At 39.8% G+C, this 9,891-nt stretch overlaps 1 long non-coding RNA gene across 1 annotated transcript in view; it reads right to left on the bottom strand.

Moving 5' to 3' along the window:
• Positions 1–799: 799 nt before the first annotated feature.
• The window catches only part of LOC138753635 (uncharacterized), a 46,830-nt gene continuing 37,738 nt past the window's right edge, over positions 800–9,891 (bottom strand). Inside the window, exon 4 of the long non-coding RNA XR_011351317.1 lies at positions 800–1,154. This is a non-coding gene — a long non-coding RNA (uncharacterized lncRNA). The remainder of the gene's footprint in view (positions 1,155–9,891) is intronic.

Below are 9,891 nucleotides of genomic sequence, written 5' to 3'. Positions count from 1 at the left end.
CTGGCATTCTGGAGCAGTCCAGCACATGGCTTGTTAGCCAAGGGAAGGAACAGACAGAAGTAGGTGTTGGAAAATCTGGGTCATGATTGGGTCACGCTTGTGATTGTGCAGCTGGCTGGAACTTGATAGAAATCACCAACAATGATCAAGTTCAAAACTTAAATAATCTTCACCTGTAGATGCAGCCAAGTGCCATCAAGTAAATCCTATCAGTAAAATAGGCCTCACATTCATTGTGAAGGGTGAATTCGGCACCTGTAGCCCATCAGTGGATTTTTTTGTAAGTGTGCTTAGTTCATTGGTATCAAAGTGCAAATGTATGTAGAGCCCAGAAGCAATTGGACAAGCTCATGAACCTTTCTGGTAAAATGCCATTCCATGCAATGAAGGATTTAATGCAGGTCAGATCTTGTAATTAGTAGTTGCTGCTAAGAATTTGTATTTTCTGTATTAAAGAAAAATTAAATACATTTTTCAAAAATGTATAGATGTATTACAATTTACATGTAAAAATTTTGACACCGCAGATTTCCAACGATTGTTTCCGGTGCGAGAATAAAATTGAACAAATTCACTTAATTAAAATTGTCACCTTCTTGTACTTAACTCACTCTAAAGCATTTCATTTGTTACATATTGTAAGGTATTATTTGCTAATGTCTCCAAACATTAGAAAAACTACTTGGAATATCTTGAATGACCAAGGATGGCTGGATCATCGGGTGCCTCGATTCCCAGCATCTTGTTGCACAAGTGTGATAGTCACACTGTCAAGGTACAAAAAGTGCAACCTAGCCACACAATACAATTCAAACGGACTTTATTCGAATAACGCTAGTGGGAATGAGCAGTCATTTGTGTTGGGTAGCCAAGGTCACCTCACTAAGACTGCTTGGTGTCATACAAAGAACGCAGTCACAGGGTGCAATATTTAAGGCATTTTCCAGCATACAAATTGGATATAATTTCTTTGAACGTATTGTTGCAACTTATGTTTTACATTTTGTATATTCCTCTTCCTAAAGATAGGGAAATTATTTGTTGTCCATCATTTATTCTCACATACAAGTCATAATTAAGATACATCCTTCTTGTGTACAAAAATCAACAGAAGTCTGGAAGGGTTGCTCTCAGTACACACCAATATTCATTCTCTGGAAATCAGGAACAGACAGGCAATTAGCACATGCAAATGTCTGGTTTCACTCTAATCTTACATTATTCAAGTTAATAATGGCCAAAACTTCTGGTGGAAACAATGCCAGCCAGAGATGGAGTGATGTCATCAATGCTACTCGAGGTTTACTGCAGCCTTTGAGTTACTACTTGTCAGACATTATATAAATTGTCAATCCGCTGTTTTTTGGTGGGAAACCGATTTATGAATGGGCTGCCTTTTGACAGCTCCTTGACTCTATCAGTAGTCTGTTAGCACTATTGGGTTAAAGATATCAGGCAGGCTTCAGGATATCTGGAGCCCAGGGTTTCTGTAGAAAAAATGAGAATTGATTCTGTCTGGAAGGTTTGTTAGCTTTAAACTTATAACCTGTTCTCTGGAAGCTTCTTGACAGAATAAAACTTATGCTGGTTTTCTTATAAATGATTTTTGTAGCCATCTTAAAAACTTAACTTTCTACATTTCCTATGAACGCAACCTTCTACATTTCTACACAAGATGCCCAAGCATAACAGCTAATCACAAAAAAATTAGAACAATTTAAACAATTAAATTAATCAAAGTGGGCCACTGTGAATACCAAGTGTTACCTTTCAATCCTTTGAAATAGACTCAAACACCCCGATAAAGATCAATAAGTCAGTACAGATGAGATGTGAAATTTACTTGGGAATATTACACACAAGACACTCAATGCAAGTTTGACCTAAAATTATAACAGAGATTGTTAGCAGTACTCAGGTCAGGCCTCATCTGTGCAGAGAGAACTACTGGTCTCAGTCATTGGGCTGATGAGAGGACATTTCAGCATCTTCACCCAATAGCATTAGCTGCAACATCATCTGAACATTTCTCTCAAATATTTATCTAGTGACGTGGATGTATAATGATTCCTTCTGTCACTGGGTCAAAAGACTCCCTCCTTCAAACTACCAGGAAATATAATTTTACAATTTTTTGGATTCTGGGTAATGTTTGTAAGGCCAGCATTTATTACTCTTCCCTAATTGCCCTGATAGGTTTTAAGGACCATCGCTAATTTGTGCCACAAAATTTTTCACCAATTACAAAATGCAACCCTGAAATAATCACAGACATAAAATGATTGAGATTTTGTAATGAGTTAATAGCATGTTTTTGTTTAAACTGGAGTTGATAGCTCATTTCCTCAAAGTGAACAGGCGTGCTAATTGAGAAGATAAGCAAGTCCTAATTCAAGGGATCAGTTAGGGCTTAAAACCTGCCGGCCATTAAGGAATGTGACACAAGTGAATTTACGGGAATAATTGAGATTGGTTCTGTTAACAAGGCAAGATTCGACTTTCACCAAGAATGCATTAGAGTAGTTGCCAATTAGAATGTTTAGATTCGGAAAGAAGTACAGGCTCTTTGATTGCGAATGTGAGTACTGAGCAAGTTCTTTGGACTTTACTGGAACCAGGATCGCAATCAGTGCACATGACCTCAGACGCTTGAAGCCAGCTGATGCAGAGACTCCAACAAGCAGAATGGCAGGAGACGTAATTGATTGCTACCCTGTATCTTGGACATTTTTTGTTATTCTTTCTCACGACTTACTAAATTTGTTTTGCTAATCTTTTATGTTACAGTACCATTCTTTAATAAAATAGCCTATTGCACCCTTTCTCCGTCATTGATCTGAATCCTCAACTTTTATCTTGTTACAGATTATACCTCTGATACCACGCATTGTTTATGTTATTATTATATTTTTAGGATTTGCACCGATCAAGCCTTGGTGTGGTTTTGCATATTTTTCCAGAAAAGTAAGTTATGAGCCAGAAGACCCCAAAACCCAGCAGCAACAGAAATTCACCAAGACAAATCGTTACTTAAACAAAAGTTGCTTTTAATTTTCTTTAAACATGAAAACAGAATTAAACTTTAACTTATTGTTAACTCCCTTCTAATTCTAAGCACATGAGTGTCATGTGTATGTAAGTTCAAAAAAGATCTTTAATTCACAGTCCAATCTCACTTCTCACTCCTCCAAGTTCACCAGTATCAGGTAATACTTATACTATGCACAGAATTTAATTTATGAATCTTCACCAGGCTTTGGTGCTTGAAAGGGAAGCTCTGGAAGCTTCTTGTCGGTTTTCAGAGAGAGATTTGTTGCTCATTGGACACCCACAACTGATTCCTTCTGATCGGACACTTCAATGTCTTGCCGAAGAAACTTTCCCCATCAGGATTTTTCAGATAATAACCTCTTTCTTTCAGATCACCACAGAATTTAAATCCCTTATTTCAAGTGAAACATTATACAGCCAGCCATCTCCTCTTGTATGGACCACAAGGGCTTTGGGCAGGCTGAACTAAGAACTCACAACCCATCTTCAAAATGGGGTTTTTCCACAAGCTTGCCAGCTTGTCATGTTTCAGTTCCAGCTGCTGAACCGTAGAACTGAATATTCTCTCTCTCACTCAGAGAAAAGCACATGACCCTCTTAGAATAGCCAACTGCACTCAGACAGACCGCGGCTCTGGACCTCATCTTCTGAGTTTGTTCATCTGTTGCTTTCCAAAACAATAATCCATTACTCCACAGCATGTCCAATCCACACCTACTTGTGAAGTCCTTCTAAGCATTCTTCAAAGTTTGTGCAAAGGCACCCGGAGCCTGAACTGTCTGGCTTGAGCAGAGTTCTGGCGTTTTAAATGAGACCTGTTTTAAAGTGTTTGTATGTGACCTACACTAAAAAGCTACCACAATTTATCTCCTATAAAATAATTTATATTGTATATTATCTCTTCTTTGGCTTGGCTTCGCGGACGAAGATTTATGGAGGGGGTAAAAAGTCCACGTCAGCTGCAGGCTCGTTTGTGGCTGACAAGTCCGATGTGGGACAGGCAGACACGGTTGCAGCGGTTGCAGGGGAAAATTGGTTGGTTGGGGTTGGGTGTTGGGTTTTTCCTCCTTTGCCTTTTGTCAGTGAGGTGGGCTCTGCGGTCTTCTTCAAAGGAGGTTGCTGCCCGCCAAACTGTGAGGCGCCAAGATGCACGGTTTGAGGCGTTATCAGCCCACTGGCGGTGGTCAATGTGGCAGGCACCAAGAGATTTCTTTAGGCAGTCCTTGTACCTTTTCTTTGGTGCACCTCTGTCACGGTGGCCAGTGGAGAGCTCGCCATATAACACGATCTTGGGAAGGCGATGGTCCTCCATTCTGGAGACGTGACCCATCCAGCGCAGCTGGATCTTCAGCAGCGTGGACTCGATGCTGTCGACCTCTGCCATCTCGAGTACTTCGACGTTAGGGATGAAAGCGCTCCAATGGATGTTGAGGATGGAGCGGAGACAACGCTGGTGGATTGTATATAGATATATAACATAAACTGTCACAAGTTGATAAGAAGACCCAGAGAAAATACACAGAAGAACTTGTGGAAAAATAGTTATTCATGTTCTAAATTAGAAAAGCAAGTCAATATATTCTTTTGTAATGCTTTTGCCTTGTTATCAAATTTGTCAAAGCCATGTACATCTAATCTTCAAGTTATCCACATAGCCTGCTCTTCCACTATTAATAACAGACAGGGTCACCAGACTACACCTATACAAAAGTTACAAGAAATATTAATTTTGGTCAAAGTTCTTTTCTTTTGCCATGGTCAATACGAAAACACGATCAATATTGGTATCCGTCTTTAAGCAAATTATTGCTTCTAACCGAATAACCATTTAGGAAAAAAAAATCTAATTTGGATTTTTTTTTCTAATTCAAACGCTTAGGCCAGGTAGAATGGACTAGTTGGTACCTTCTTCTTGTGTGGTAGCCCCAAAGCTGCTTCCAACTGTGAAAATCATGAATCATTCCACCAGCAAAAGTTCCAATGAGCAATTAGCTTTCGACTATCAGTGACTATGCTGTGTAATGTTACTGCAGGCAGGATTATGCCATTCCTTTCTTTTCATATTCTTACAACCATTTCTTCTATTTTTGCTTGACACATCCTGCTTAATTTTCCATAGAAACCAAATGGTCTCCACTGAGCTTGAAAAGCTCTGTAATCAGTTCTGCAAGGGTAGATGAATTGCCAAAATGAAAAAAAAATCCAGCATCTTCCTGCATATTACACAGGTGTACTCATTTCTTATTAAAATTCCTTCTTCAGCAAATTTGGAAGTCAAAATGAGCAGAAAGGAACATTCAAAGTTATGGCAAAAAGTCACAGTATGCTGTACCAAGGTCAATGCTTCTGTGCTTAAAGCAAAAAATTAACACTGACAATCTAAACCACATTTATTTTCTGTTCAATACTATTAATGGGTTAACAAATGAACAAAAGCTGCGGAAAACAAGGTATGCACCTTTAATCAGCATCAGGCCAAAAATGGCCAGTCAACATTTCTACCCCACCGATGCTGTTTAACCAGAGTTCCTCCAGTCCATTAATAGGTTGTTCAGAATGGATTTTTTGGCCAAAATTAATGAACTCGAACTTGTGCAATGTTTTTGTGTCGTAGGAGAAAATTTCATTAAAGTGAAAGTGATTAATTTGTAAACATTTTACCAGTCACTTCCATGCTCGAAATGCAATTCTAGATGTTTAGTATGTGAATAAGTGCACATCTGATGCAATGGAACACCTCAAATCATGTCTAAAGTTATTGCCACTTGTTGATAGATGATCATTTCATCTGGAAGTGAACCATGACAGAGGGTCATAGATTGGCAGATGTGCCCAGAAGCTCTACAAGAGTGTTCAATGGAGATGCAGTAAGACTTTTGATCTAATGGTCACTGTTACCTCAAACCTCTCTCTGGAACATTCCAGGTAACAGCAGGAGATCTATACACCTTGCAGCAAGTAGCACACTTCTGCACAAGGAACATTACTAATGCTCTCCTCTTGAAGAAGAGACTTTTTAAATTGAGCAGCAACTGCAAGTCAAAGTGGCCATGCAGATTTACAAGATAGTTATGCTTCCCAAGGTTTGATGGACTTCATCCATGTGATATTCAGGTTCCTTGTACAATCCCAGGTCTTTACACACAATGAAAGGCCTTGCTGAATGCAAGTAGGCTTTTTCAACTGCTACCGGAAAATGTCCAGACTGAAATCTCATTATCAATATTTTGAGGGAAAATGTTTATCGTCGTGGAACACAGGAACATAGGAAGTAGGAACAGGAGTAGGCCAAAAATGGCCCATTGAGCCTGCTCCGTCATTCAATAAGATCATGGCTGATCTAATTTATGACCTAACTCCACCTACCTGCCTTCTCCCCATATCTCCTAATTCCTCTATCATGTAAAAATTTATCTAACCAAATTTTAAATATGTTTAATGAGGCAGCCTCAAACACTTCCCTGGTTAGAGCATTCCAAACATTTACTACTCTCTGGGAAAAACTATTTTTCCTCATCTCTGTACTAAATCTACTCCCCCGAATCTTGAGACTGTGTCCTCTCATTTTAGTTTCTCCGGCCAGCTCAAAAAACCTTCCTACATCTATCCTATCCATACCCTTCATAATCCTATATGTTTCTATAATATCTCCTCTCATTCTTCTGAACTCGAGCGAATACAATCCTAGATGATTTAATCTTTCATCATAAGTCAACCCCTTCATCCCAGGGATCAACTGAGTAAACCTCCTCTGGACCATCTCCAAAGCCAGTATATCCTTCCTCAAATATGGAGACCAGAACTGGACACAGTACTCCAGGTGCGGTCTCACCAGTACCTTATATAGTTGCAACATTACCTCCCTACTCCTGAATTCAATTCCTCTAGCGATGAAGGCCAACATTCCATTTGCCTTCTTAATAACCTGCTGCACCTGCAACCTAACTTTTTGCGATTCATGCACAAGCACTCCCAAGTCCCTCTGCACAACAGCATGCTGTAGTTTTTCACCCTTTAAATAATATTCAGCTCTTTTATTTTTCTTGCCAAAGTGGATAACTTTACATTTACTAACATTGTACTCCATCTGCCAGACCTTTGCCCACTCATCCAGCTTAACTATATCCCTCTGCAGACTCTCCACATCCTCATTACAATTTGCTCTTCCACTCAATTTGGTGTCATCTGCAAACTTGGCTACACCACATTTTGTCCCCTCCTCCAAGTCATCAATGTAAATGATGACCAGTTGTGGGCCTAACACTGGTGCCCTGTGGCACCACACTTACCACTCTCTGCCAACCTGAAAAAGTCCCATTTATCCCGACTCTCTGCCTCCTGTCAGACAACCAATTTCCAATCCAGGCCGATATATTTCCCCGGACTCCACTTTCCTGTAACTTACTGAGAAGTCTCTTGTGTGGCACCTTATCAAATGCTTTCTGGAAATCCAAATATACAACATCAACCTGTTCCCCTCTATCTACCGCACCCATTATATCCTCAAAGAATCCTAACAAGTTTGTCAAACAAGATCTTCCCTTTTTAAAACCATGCTGCGTCTGCCTGATTGAACCCTTACGTTGCAAAAGTTTCACTATTTCATCTTTAATGACGGCTTCAAGCATTTTTCCAACCACAGACGTCAAGCTAATTGGCCAATAATTTCCAGTCTTCTGCCTACATCCCTTCTTAAAAAGTGATGTGACATTTGCTGTCTTCCAGTCTGCCAGGACCTGCCCAGAATCCAAGGAATTTTGGTATATGACCACCAATGCATCAACTCTAACTTCTGCCATTTCCTTCAGAACCCTTGGATGCATATCATCAGGACCAGGTGATTTGTCTGGCTTTAGTCCCATTAGGTTCTCCATCACTATTTCCTTTGTAACAACTATTTTATCAAGGCCCTCCCCAACATTCGTATCCTTAACTCCGCACTTGGGCATGCTGGACATGTCTTCCACCGTGAAGACTGACACAAAATATTTGTTTAATGCCTCGGCCATTTCCTCATTTTTTGTTACCAGTTTTCCTTTCTCATCCTCCAAGGGTCCTATGTTAACTCTGGCCACCCTCTTCCGTTTTATATATTTATAACATTTTTTGCTTTCTATTTTTATATTTTGTGCCAATTTACTTTCATAATCCTTTTTCCCCATTTTTTATTACCCGCTTTGTAACCCCTTGTTGTCTCTTAAACTTTTCCCAATTTTCCAGTTTCCCACTGCTCTTTGCAGCTTTGTACACCTGCGCCTTCAATTTTATACTCTCCTTTATTAACCACGGTTGATTTTTCCCTCTCTTGCTGCCCTTTTTTCTGACCAGAATATATTTTTGTTGAGCATTACAAAATATTTCTTTGAAAATCTTCCACTGTTCCTCAACTGTTTCATCAATTAGCCTGTGCTCCCAGTCCACTCTGCCCAATTCCTCCCTCATCCTATGGTAGTCACCCCTGTTTAAGCATAATATATTAGTTTTAGATCTAACTATTTCCCCTTCCATCTGAATGAGAAATTCAATCATACTATAATCACTATTTCCCAGATGGTCTCTGACTATTACATCATTTACTCTACCTATCTCATTGCACAACACTAGATCCAGGAGAGCATTTTCTCTTGTGGGTTCCTTAACATGCTGCTCAAGAAAGCTATCGCGGATGCATTCTATGAAGTTCTCTTCCAGACTCCCATGACCAACTTGATTTTCCCAATCTATGTGGAAGTTAAAGTCCCCCACGACGACTGCCGTATCATTATTACATGCCTCACTTATCTCCCTATTTATTTCCTGTACCACTAAACTATTGTTATATGGTGGGCGATAGATAACACCCACCAATAATTTTTTCCCTTTGTTATTCTTTATCTCTACCCAAATGGACTCAACATTATGCTCTTTAGATCTTACATCATTCCTCACTACTGCCTGGAGCTCATCTTTGATTAAGAGTGGAACTCCACCTCCCTTACCATCCTGTCTATCTCTTTGCACCACCTTATACCCTTGAAAGTTTAATTCCCATTTAGGGTCATCTTGTAGCCATGTTTCCGTGATGGCTACCAAATCATAGTCATGGGTACCGATTTGCACCTCAAGTTCACTAACCTTATTTCTAATACTGCGGGCATTCAGATAAAGTGCCCTTTTGCTCTTTATCCTTTTAATATCTAGTGACTTCTGTAATCTTTTCTTTTGATTTTCCTGCCCACTATTTTTCTTTGTAATTTTCTTAACACTATCATTGACCCGAAAACTCACTGCACCGTCTGATTTTTTACTTTCTCCTCCCAACATTACTTTTCCTATTTTACTTTTCATTGCTTTATCTTCCCTACCCTTTTTCCTATCACTCTGGTTCCCATACCCCTGCCAAATTAGTTTAAACCTTGCCCCACTGCTGTACCAAACATACTTGCCAAAATGTTGACACCTTTTGGATTTAGGTGCAACCCGTCACTCTTGTAAAGATCATGCCTTCCCCAAAAGAGATCCCAATGATCCAAGAAGCCAAATCCTTGCCTTGTACACCAGCACCTCAGCCACACGTTCATTTTCCTTATCCTTACATTCTTTTCATCACTTGCATTTAGAACAGGTAGTAATCCTGAGATCACCACCCTAGCGTTCCTGTCTTTCAGCTTTCGTCCCAGCTCACTGTAATCCCTTTTCATTACCTCCTCCCTTTTCTTGTCAATGTCGTTTGTACCCACATGTACCAAGATATCAGGCTGCTCTCCCTCTCCTCTCAGAATATTTTGGAGCCAATTTGTGATATCTCGTACCCTTGCACCAAGGAGGCAGCACACCATGCGGGTATACTTATCTGGCTCA

Source organism: Narcine bancroftii, chromosome 2 (genome assembly GCF_036971445.1).
Source record: "Narcine bancroftii isolate sNarBan1 chromosome 2, sNarBan1.hap1, whole genome shotgun sequence".
Taxonomy (NCBI): domain Eukaryota; kingdom Metazoa; phylum Chordata; class Chondrichthyes; order Torpediniformes; family Narcinidae; genus Narcine; species Narcine bancroftii.
Note: the sequence above shows the minus strand (reverse complement) of the source record. Positions and strands in the feature narration are given on the sequence as shown.